Below are 11,156 nucleotides of genomic sequence, written 5' to 3' on the forward strand. Positions count from 1 at the left end.
GCCCTCCCTCCCCCGGAGGAGGGAATGTTTTATGGAAAAGTGCTGCGTTGCGCTGATTTAGTTTTCACTGCGGCGGAGAGCTATTGTTCAAAGGAAAGACTGTGTCATTGGTGGACAATAGGCAGTGGTAGAAAAAGGTGCTCACATGTTTTACTTAAGTAAAAGTGTCAATACAGCAATGTAGAAGTACTCTGTTACAAGTAAAAGTCCTGAATTCAAAATTTACTAGAGTAAAAGTACGAAAGTATTGGTATCCAAATGTACTTGTTTGAAAATAGCCGATCTACAAGCTCACAACGCGTTGTGAGCTTGTAGATCGGCTTGTAGATCGGCTATTTTCAAATACTGTAAGTCCTGTATCAAACATTTTACTTGAAGTAAAATTACAAAAGCATTGGCATCAAAATATACATTTGTAAAAGTACTAAAATATTTCACAATTTGTCCTTTTTTATAGCTGATCTGCAAGCTCTCAATACATAGAATGTAGCCCAACAGGCTTCATAAGATAATAGATAATAGGATGCGAGAAAAAACTAAATTGGCAAACAAAAACATAACTAAACAGTGTAATTAAAACTAGAAGAGCAAGTTACCGTAGGGAAAAAGTATAAAAAATAATAAAAATAATAGGAAATTCAATAAATGCCATATTGAAAAAAATAGGATTTCAGCTTACTCTTCAAAACACACTAAGAGAGCTCGCCTTTTAAAGTTCCAGTTCCAGTGGTAGAGTATTCCACAACTTATAGACCCAGAAAGCGGCCTCACAGTGTTTTTATGAAAAGCTTTGCGAACATCTAGTAGGAGAGAGGAGGAGGACCAGAGTGTTCTGCTTGGAACTTAAAACTCTTTAGAATCCTTAATATATGCTGGTGCCAATGAATTGCAACGCATTGTACCCGGCTGCTTCTTTTTAACGTGTGTGTGTGTGTGTGTGTGTGTGTGTGTGTGTGTGTGTGTGTGTGTGTGTGTGTGTGTGTGTGTGTGTGTGTGTGTGTGTGTGTGTGTGTGTGTGTGTGTGTGTGTGTACAATATCGATATAATATAGAGAACTAAACCGTTATACATATATCTACAAACGTACTAGTTTCCTATTTAGAAGCAGCTTCTAGTGCTGCTGAACCAGCTCTTTAAGGAGGACTTAAAGGTGATATATGAGCCAATCAACTTATGTTATCAGTAATGTATACAGTATTTTTATTTGTTTTAATTAACTTTTTCTTTTTTTTTTTTAAACCTTTTCTCTCACTCTACCTCTATCCGTCTATTAGATCGGCTATTTTCAAATTGCCAAAGTTTAAATATGGGTTGAAGTGGTTTTGTAATAATAATCAAAATCTACAAAGTAACTAGTAACTAAAGTTTTCAAATAATTGTAGTGGAGAAAAAGTACAATATTTGCCTCTGTGATGTAGTGGAGTAGAAGTTATTGCAAATTGGAAATACTCCAGTAAAGTGAAAGTACCTAAAAATTGTACTTCAGTACATGTACTTAGTTACTTTCCACCACTCTGTACTAGTGATATTGTATTAATCTACTGTATAAAAATAATAGAAAATACTTCCTGGGTGTGAAGCTATTTGAATTGCTTTTGTTGTTGAAACGTGCTATATAATGCAAATCAACTCCAGAGATCCAGGTGGATTTGTGATTGCAGTCATCTGAAATCATTCAATGCATTCCGTGCCGCTGGGCATCGGCGGAGCTGTTTAGCATTCTCTTCTCATCCCTGTGATCTGACTCTGCTTGTCACCCTGTCCCCAACATCACAGCCTCTCTGGGACGGCCACGGTACTCCTGTGTTTACGCAAAACTGCTCTACGGCATATAATAGGCTCTATGCACAGCAGCCATATTATCACTTCCTTCACAGGTGTTACCAATGATACTAATGAAGGCTCTGTTCCATTTAGTGTAGCACAGTGGTTTCCACGACCCCCATAACTCAGAGTGTACAAATGGAACCAAATGGACCCTTACGGGTCCATTTGGTTCCATTTGTACACACTCAGAGTTACACACCTGTAAGGGGCCATTTGGAAGCCCATGAGGGTCCCTGGACCCCAACTGTAGACCTACTGGTGTAACAGAGTGTTTCCAGTGGGCCAACATGCACACAATATCAGCACCCTGGCTCTGTTTGACCAGAATGGAACAGAACCTTCATTAGTATCATTGGTAACACCTGTGAATGTCTTCATAATATGACTGCTGTGAATAGAGCCTATTACCCAAAGTTGAACCTCTGTCGACCGGCATTGTTTTAGTGCCGTGGTTCTCAACCTTTTTAACCACATAAACCCTCGGGAAACAGACTTGAGTTGCAACAGTACTCGTTTTTTTCTGTCTAAACATAATCTCTTGTGTGAAGAGATTATTTCCCCCCAGAATAGGTATGGGGTTCAAGTGGTTAACCCTAGCGTCCCTATTATAGGGCGAACATTCAGTGAAACCTACTGATTCAAATACACAATCTTCCTTTCTTAGATTGACTTTTAACCGTCTTCAAATGTGATGCTATGTATGGTCCTGTTAAAGGGATAGTTCACCCCCAAAATGTATTTTTTCCCCTATCGATTAGTCCCCCCATGGAGACCTGAATTAATGGATATTTTTCGTTTTTGTCGCATTCCTAAGCCAATAATTTGATGACTGGCAGCGGTTCCGGTAGGAGACACAATAGTCTCCTTTGTGTCTCCTACCGGAACCGCTGGTCATCAAATTATTGGCTTAGGCGACAAAAACAAAAAAACTATCCATGAATTCAAGTCTCCATGGGGTGACTAATCGCTAGATAAAAAAAAGTATTTTTTGGGGTGAACTATCCCTTTAATGTGAACCTTTCAGTAACATATATTTTTAAGATGCATCATTATCAGTCCTCAGCTTGTAGATTGTCTATTTTCCAGTGCATGGCACGGGCGCGCAGCTAAGTATAAATCAGACACAACTTGTTTTAACTGATTGAATACGTTATTATTAATAAGTTTGAAGACAGCAGTATATCGTAGACAAACTCTAACGCTAACACCTAAACCTAACCTCTAAATATCTAATCCTAACACTAACCCCAACCTGAACATTGTTCTATGTTAATATTATTAACATCAAGCTCACAACGCGTCGCGATGCGACGCGTTGTGAGCTTGTAGATCTGCTATGTTCAAACATCTTAGTACTTTTACTTTTGGTACTTAAGTATATTTTCATGCCAATACTTTTGTACTTACTCAAGTAACATTTTGACCACAGGCCTTTTACTTGTAAGAGAGTATTTTTATATTGTGGTATTGCTACTTTTACTTAAGTAAAATATCTGAGTACTTCTTCCACCACTGCATACGTGGGCGTAGTCAAAAAAAGATGCAGAAGCACAAAGTACAGACGAGCCGGCCAGATGTATGGAGAGTCTTTGTACTGTCTCTTCATGTCGCATGGCCTCCATTGGAAATGAATATAGCCTGTAGCTTTGTACTGTATCTTCATGTCGCATGGCTTCCATTGAAAATGAATGGTATTGCCTTTGTAGCTGCCATTGTGAACACAGCACAAGCCAGGGCCAAGTGTAAATTGATAGTTCTGCCTTTTATGCTGTGTGACAGGCAGGGATAAAGGGTGTATTTTTAAAATATCTCCCTTTTATAAAAGAGTATAGTCAGCGAATCCAGAAAAAAAAAGAGGCCTCTTTTGTCTGGATTCGCTATCAATTATTGATAGGTGGAAAACAGCAGATAAAGAATAATGTCTGGCCTTGCAGCTTGTTTTCTCTCTAAGGGGCGTTCCATTAAATCGTTGCTGTCGGGTGGAAACCTTGTTTGTCCAAAACCGTTCCTTTTTTATTATAATTTCGAAAAAATGAAATAGCAGATCTACAAGCTTATAATGAGCTTGTATATCTGTTATTTTCACTGCTTTTGTGCGACACTCTTGTATGGCGATGTTTGGCATTCATTTACGTAATTTAACGTTGAAATATGGAGAGGTTTCTACCGGACAAAAGCGACAAAATAAGCAAGCAGGACGTATCGACCGCTGTGTCAAGAGCACAGACAAATGTATAATCTATTCAAAATTGTACTCAAGTAACACTAGCAATACCACAATGTAGAAATACTCTGTTACCAGTAAAAGTCCTGTATTAAAAGTTTGACTTGAGTAAAGGTATAAAAACATAACTTCAAGTATATAACTTCAAGTACCAAAAGTGAAAGTAGTCGTGCAGAATGTCCCATTTCACTATTTCTCTTTCAGAAGTGTTTTGTCAAAAAGCCTTTGAAAATAGCAGATCTAGATCGGCTATTTTAGGTTAGAAGAAACATACAACCGGGCTTAATTGGTTGTATGTTTTGTAATAATCTAAATCTGCAAAGTAACTTGGAAGATCATTGCAAATAATTGTAGTGGAGTAAAACAGTACAATATTTGCCTCAGAGATGTAGTGGTGTGCATAGTATTGATTAAAATGGAAAGCAGGCGGTATCGACTAATTGTGTCCAAAGCAGCAGACAAAGGGATAAAAAAGCAGGAAAAAAAAGACTTGACTGATTCCATTTGAAGAGTCCCGAAATGCTAATATGTGCTTGTGTTTGGCTTTCTCTGTGTTGTATTATACAAACAGAGCAAGATAAATAGCCACCGCTTTCAGCTTTAATCTAAAACAATCTAATAAAAAAGACTAATTCTGATTAGACAGAAGTTGGTTTTACTTCTAATGAGAAAGGGAAATAACAAAATCAGCGAAACAAATTGTGCCGGGTAGACAGAAGTTTTTTGTGTTGGTTTTTGTTTTGTTTTTCTGAGGGTATTGTGATAAAAGCTCATCCAAAATCACCAACACAAAAGGATGACACATTATACGGGATTTGTATTCATAAATTCCAGTTAGACTTTCAGACTGACTGGATTAAAGGACATATATTTAGGAAAGATGATTTATTGTAATCCTTCACTTGGAACGGAGCCAGCTGAGGTGGTTTGGGCATCTAGTTTCACTGATCAACCAGCAAGATGACAAAAGAACAAATTATGCAGTGGTGGAAAAAGTACTCACATTTCTTACTTAAGTAAAAGTATCAATACTGCATTGTAGAAATACTCTAGCTGTTACAAGTAAAAGCCCGGAATTCAACATTTACTTGAGTAAAAGTACAAAAGTATTGGTATCAAAATGTACTTAAAGTACCAAATGTAAAAGTACTACAATGTTTGAAAATAGCAGATCTACAAGCTCACAACGCGCCGCGATGCGACGCGTTGTGAGCTTGTAGATCGGCTATTTTCAAATTGCCTATGTAGTTAATGTATGTTTTATAATGTAATAATTTATATCTGCAAAGTAACTAGTAAATAAAGTTTTCAAGTTATTGTAGTGGAGTAAAAGTACAATATTTGTCTCTGGTTTTGAGCATCTCCCTAGGGAGGTCCTCAGGGCGCGTCCCACTGGAAGGAGACCCCCTGCCTTTAATTAAAAGTCAGACTGATGTGGTTAAGTACAAAAGTTCTGTGAAAGATTCCTAGGCCTTGTCTGAGGAAGAGTTGAAAGGTCCAGACAGATAATATTCCTCAAGTCAATGTATTGGGTAAAAAAACAGTACATTGGTTCCATGGAGTCATGATCTCTTCGCATTTAGCTCAAAAATAAGAGCCTGGACCAGCCTGTTGATGTTCCTGGCATAGGAAGTGGGAGTCAACCTTTCATTTCCCCAACCAACCAGAGTGCAGTGGGCTAACCAGCTAACTCCAAAATGTTCATTTTTCAGGAAATGACAAAAACAAAACAAAAAGTGGAGTTAGGAGGTTTTGTTCATCATTGATAAGAACAACTGAATGGACCTCCAAGCTCGCAATGAGGTTGGAGGTCAAAAGGCGGTGGAGCCTGGAGTCAGCAAAACCAGCTAACTCCCACCCCCCATTTGGTGGACTTAGCTGGTTTAGCAGAAAGTTTGAGGATCCAATGGAGTTAGCTGGTTTTGTCAGAAGCGCTTTTTTATACTTTTCATTGGTTCAATATGTTTTGAATCAACACACAGATGTAAAGGGTGTTCAATAGCACTGATTTATGGGGGGGAAAAATGCAAAAGCGGATAAATGGAGTTAGCTGGCCGAGAGCAACGATTTGTTGTTTGTTCGTCATCATGGTGGTTTATCAGTGAAACAGCACTGTCTGTGTGGGTGTGGCAGGAAGGGAGGAAGTGAAGACAGTGGGCAGTTGCCCTGTCGGACCTTGTGTCTTGTCTTCTAGGTTGAACAATGGGTATGGAATGGGGATGGTAAGTATAACTCACACACAGGCTTAAGGCCAGCAGCCATCTATCTCTTTGTCAATAGCCGAAGTTCTAGGGAGTTCTTCTTGGGCAATGGGTCAGGATAAGATAAAAGAATGCCACCCCTGAGCTCTGTATAATGAGTTCAGGCCTATGTAAATACAACTATTGGTCCCGGGTACCTGGGGCCAGACTTTAGCGTCTGCCTATAATTTTGGACAGAAAAGATCAAAAAGGACAGAAATTATACTAAAATGATTATATCTAAGAATACGGGGTCATATAGTAAAGTCTCTTTACTAGATAAAAAAAACGTTTTGATTTGAGTTGCTTTCAGTCTGATGACAGAAGATCTTAACAAGAGCCATATTTAAAACCATCACATACAGTATAAGCTCAGGTCCTTTCAGTGACTACACTGTGAGTTGTTTTGGAGTTGAACTTTTAATTTGATGTTTTATATAGTTTTGCCTTGGTCTCCTACCACACACACACACACACACACACACACACACACACACACACACACACACACACACACACACACACACACAGTGGCGGAACAACTGAAAGCCGGGCCGGTAGGCACGGCACACTGATCAGGCCCCCCCCTTGCGCAAACACTGCGTGTGTGCAGCGCGCGAAAGTTGCTGAGAGGCGGGCGCGGAGAGGCGGAGAAGCGGGAGCACGCAAAATGCGTCTAATTCGAATAAAATAATGGTCAATGTGATGGCACGCAGGCACCCACGCACTCATGCGCACGCACACACACACACACACACACACACACACACACACACACACACACACACACACACACACACACACACACACACACACACACACACACACACACACACACATATACACTGAAGCACAACTGATAAACAAGTTTCCGGGAGGCTATTATCAATAATTAAGGGATGTCAGAGGGTCATAATGAATCTACTTATTCAACAAATTGGTTTTCATTAAAATGCAGAGCAGTTAGAATGGTGTTGTGCTTCTTGTGACAAACACTTCATGAATGTTGACTGGGATTGCAAAATGACAAAATGTAAAATGATAGAATGGACTGCAACAGAGACCTTGTATCTCCACATTTCAACTTTCTATGTCGTCGTATGACAGTGGCACACAAAAGTGGCGAAGATAGCCGATCTACAAGCTTTTACCTTCAGTACCATTTGGAACTTACGAGTGAGAGTACGCTGCTGATAGCTAGGAAAAGCTTGAGTCTGAAATACTCAGTTAAAGTTACAGTGACGCGGAACCAAATATGAGAAGCGAATACGGAGTTCAATAAATTGGTTTATTCAGAGAAGGCATTCTGAGACCTACAGAGTAAAGCAACAGTTTACATACAGTCAATAAGTCACTCCGCTCAGGGCAGGGAGAGAGAGAGAGAGCTTGGTACATCATTATAGAGAAAAGAGCCTGTGCTCTGACCATATCTTTCCGTACCAGGCACCTGGCCAGCACAGGGTTACAATAACATGACAAAAACAAAAGAATATCCATGAATTCAAGTCTCCATGGGGTGACTAATCGATAGAAAAAAAGTATTTTTTTTTGGGGTGAACTATCCCTTTAAAAGTAACATTTTAGGACATACAAGGTTTCCACCCAGACATCGGCGATATGAATCCCTGGGCGTCCAATTACTTTTACAAGAGACTCCAGGTTGCAGTGTGTGTCTGGCTGTCATGTAGATAATTAACTCTGGCACATCCATCCACTAGCCTTTCCTAACAAACATACACATTCTCCTACTTGTCTGTGGCAGAGAGCGTTTTTATGACACCCGTTCAACGCTGTAATGAAACGTCCTGTCACCTGCGTTATTAGCACAAAATAGCTACGCTGAAACGACGTAAACGTTGACTTCTCATGGTTGTGGTAAGGATTCAACGTCGGGCCGTAAATTACCGAGTTGTCAGAGACAATCAGGAGGATCAAAAGAAAGACCCTTCCAAAAGTTACACTATTGTCTGTCCTCTCTACTTCGGAGGGAGTGAAATCCAATCACAACTGAGAGGTGTTTTTTTGCAATGGCAGATTCGTTTGGTTTCCAGGCTAATTACCGAGGCTTCCAAATACGAACACAAGCAGTTTACATTTGTAACCAAGCTGTATAACAGCATCCTTAAGGGGTTGGTACTTTAGCACCTTGGTAAGGAATGCCTCTTCCAGACGGTGGTCAATGTACATGCCACTTCCAAAATGGTCACTTCTCTACTGTCTTCATCAACAACATTAGCTGTAATATCTGAAAAGGCATCATTTTCATTATTGCACAGTTGGAACATGGCAGTTGAAACACAAGAGTGCTTGATTGATTGATTGATTGATTGATTGATTGATTCATTCAAAAATGGTGGAGGTAGACACACACCCACTGAGGCCCTCATAGACGGCTAGCTTCTTGCAGAGCCACTCCATCACATTGAGAGCTTGCAGATCGGCTATACATTTGCTATTTTTATTTTATTTTGGTATTCTTCTTTTTCTCCAGTGTTCCCAGGCACACTGTTTGGGACACACTACTACCGTGGAAGTGTGGAGAAGAACTATAACCACTGCTGAACAAGACACACATCAATCACCCTCTGTTCACAACCAAACTGTGAGTCTCTGTGATGTCAGCACATTCACAATGCACGGAGCGGGTAAGGTACTGCGATAGGAATGTTGTCAGCACAATGTTTAAGGTAGCCTACTGTAGCTCCCTGACAAAATGTACAATACATACTGTACTGCACCATGCTGTGTGGGGGAAAAAAAACACAACATGCTGTTATGCCTGAGTCAGAATAAGAAAACGGATGTATTTTATTGTCAGGTACATGATGTTACATCCATGCAGTATGTGTATGTCTGAGATGTGGTTGACAGTTTTTTTTGGGGGACATCTACCACCCTGACGCCCGATGTGGAAAGTAAACTAAGTACATTTACTCAAGTACTGTGCACGTTTGAGATTTTTTTCTTATACTTTAAACTTCTCCACATCTCAGAGGCAAATATTGTATTTTTCACTCCACTACAGTTATTTGACGGCTTTAGTTACTAGTTTGCATATTTAGATTATTAATACAAAACATACATTGACACGCATGCATCAGTAGAACATGTCCTTATGCAGCACCTGTTTTCCTTTAGCAGAGAGAAGTCTTCCCTATGCGACGCATTGTGAGCTTGTAGATCGGCTATTTTCAAAATATTTGTTATACATTTTGAACTTGTGAAATGAGACAATATGCACAATGAGTACTTTTGTACTTTATGTATATTTTAATACCGATACCTTTGTACTTTTACTCAAGTACATTTTGAATTCCGGACTTTCACTTGTAACAGAGTATTTCTACATTGCAGTATTGATACTTTTACCTAAGTAAAACATGATCTACAAGTAAAACATGATCTACAAGTAAAACATGATCTACAAGATCTGCTACTTTCAAATAGCATACGTAGAAAATAGGGCTAAAGTGGTTAATGTATGTTCTATAATATAATAATTTATGCAAAGTAACTAGTAACTAACGTTTGAAAATAATTGTAGTGGAGTAACAGTCGAATATTTGTTTCTGAGATGTAGTGGAGTAGAAGTAAAAGTATAGACAATTGGAAATACTCCAATAAAGCAAAAGTACCTCAAAATTGTACTTAAGTACAGTACTTAAATGTACTTAGTTACTTTACACCCCTAGGCCTTTGTTAACAAGCTTCACTTCTGTGCGTCACATTTTATTGCAAAGTTTGCTTTCGGCTTGGAAACTCTGACACCGCAGGGTGTCATCTCTGTCCATTATGACTGAAAATAGCTGTGCAGTGGCAGAGAAATTGGCCATTTTGTTTGGACTCAGGTCAGCGGAGAAAATAACCGTTTTCGTTTGAAAGGCAGAGTGTTTCTGTCCGTCATGTTCGAAAACGGTTTTATCGTTTCCCCGTTGTGCTAAATTAAGGCCATTTGAAGATGTCACTCAAATGGTCAAATACATGCTGCTAATGCAAGCACAGCCAACCTCTATTTCCATAAAAACGTTTAACTATTTCTCTGTCCGTTTCATTCTGAATTGACGGCCTTCCGAATCCACTTCTCTTTCTTTTCAGGGTTTTAACATTTATGCCAAATGTTATCTTTCAAGAACCTTTTTGTTGTTGCTGTTGAATTACAATTTTTTATTTGGATATTTTGTCTCCCCAATGTAGTCATTATGCTAATTCCGTTCAGTTTCCTGAAATACATACTTGCATACAATTGCGTTTTTTGTATGTATATTAATATATAAAAAAAAACGCAATTGTAAGCAAGTAGTGGTGGAAAAAGTACTCACATGTTTTACTTAAGTAAAAGTATCAATACTGCAATATAGAAATACTCTGTTACAAGTAAAAGTCCGGATTTCAAAATGTTCTTGAATAAAAGTACAAAAGTATTGTCATCAAAATGTATTTAAAGTACCAAAAGTAAAATACTCATGCAGAATGTCCAATTTCAAGTTTTCAAATGTATAAACATCTTTTGAAAATAGCAGATCTACAAGCTCACAATGCGTCGCATCACGACACATTGTGAGCTTGTAGATCTGCTATTTTCAAATGGCCGAAATGTATAGGGCTGAAGTGTTTAATTTATGTTTTGTAATAATAATCAAAATCTACAAAGTAACAAGTATCTAATGATTTCAAATAATTGTAGTGGAGTAAAAGTACGAAATTTCCCTCTGAGATGTAGTGGAGTGGAGTACAAGTAAAAGTATTGGAAATTGGAAATACTCAAGTAAAGTACAAATACCTCAAAATTGTACTTAAGTACAGTACTTGAGTAAATGTACTTAGTTACTTTCCACCACTGTAAGCAAGTAGAATCATTTAATCAT

Source organism: Gymnoscopelus microlampas (genome assembly GCF_963454915.1).
Source record: "Gymnoscopelus microlampas genome assembly, chromosome: 15".
Lineage (NCBI taxonomy): Eukaryota > Metazoa > Chordata > Actinopteri > Myctophiformes > Myctophidae > Gymnoscopelus > Gymnoscopelus microlampas.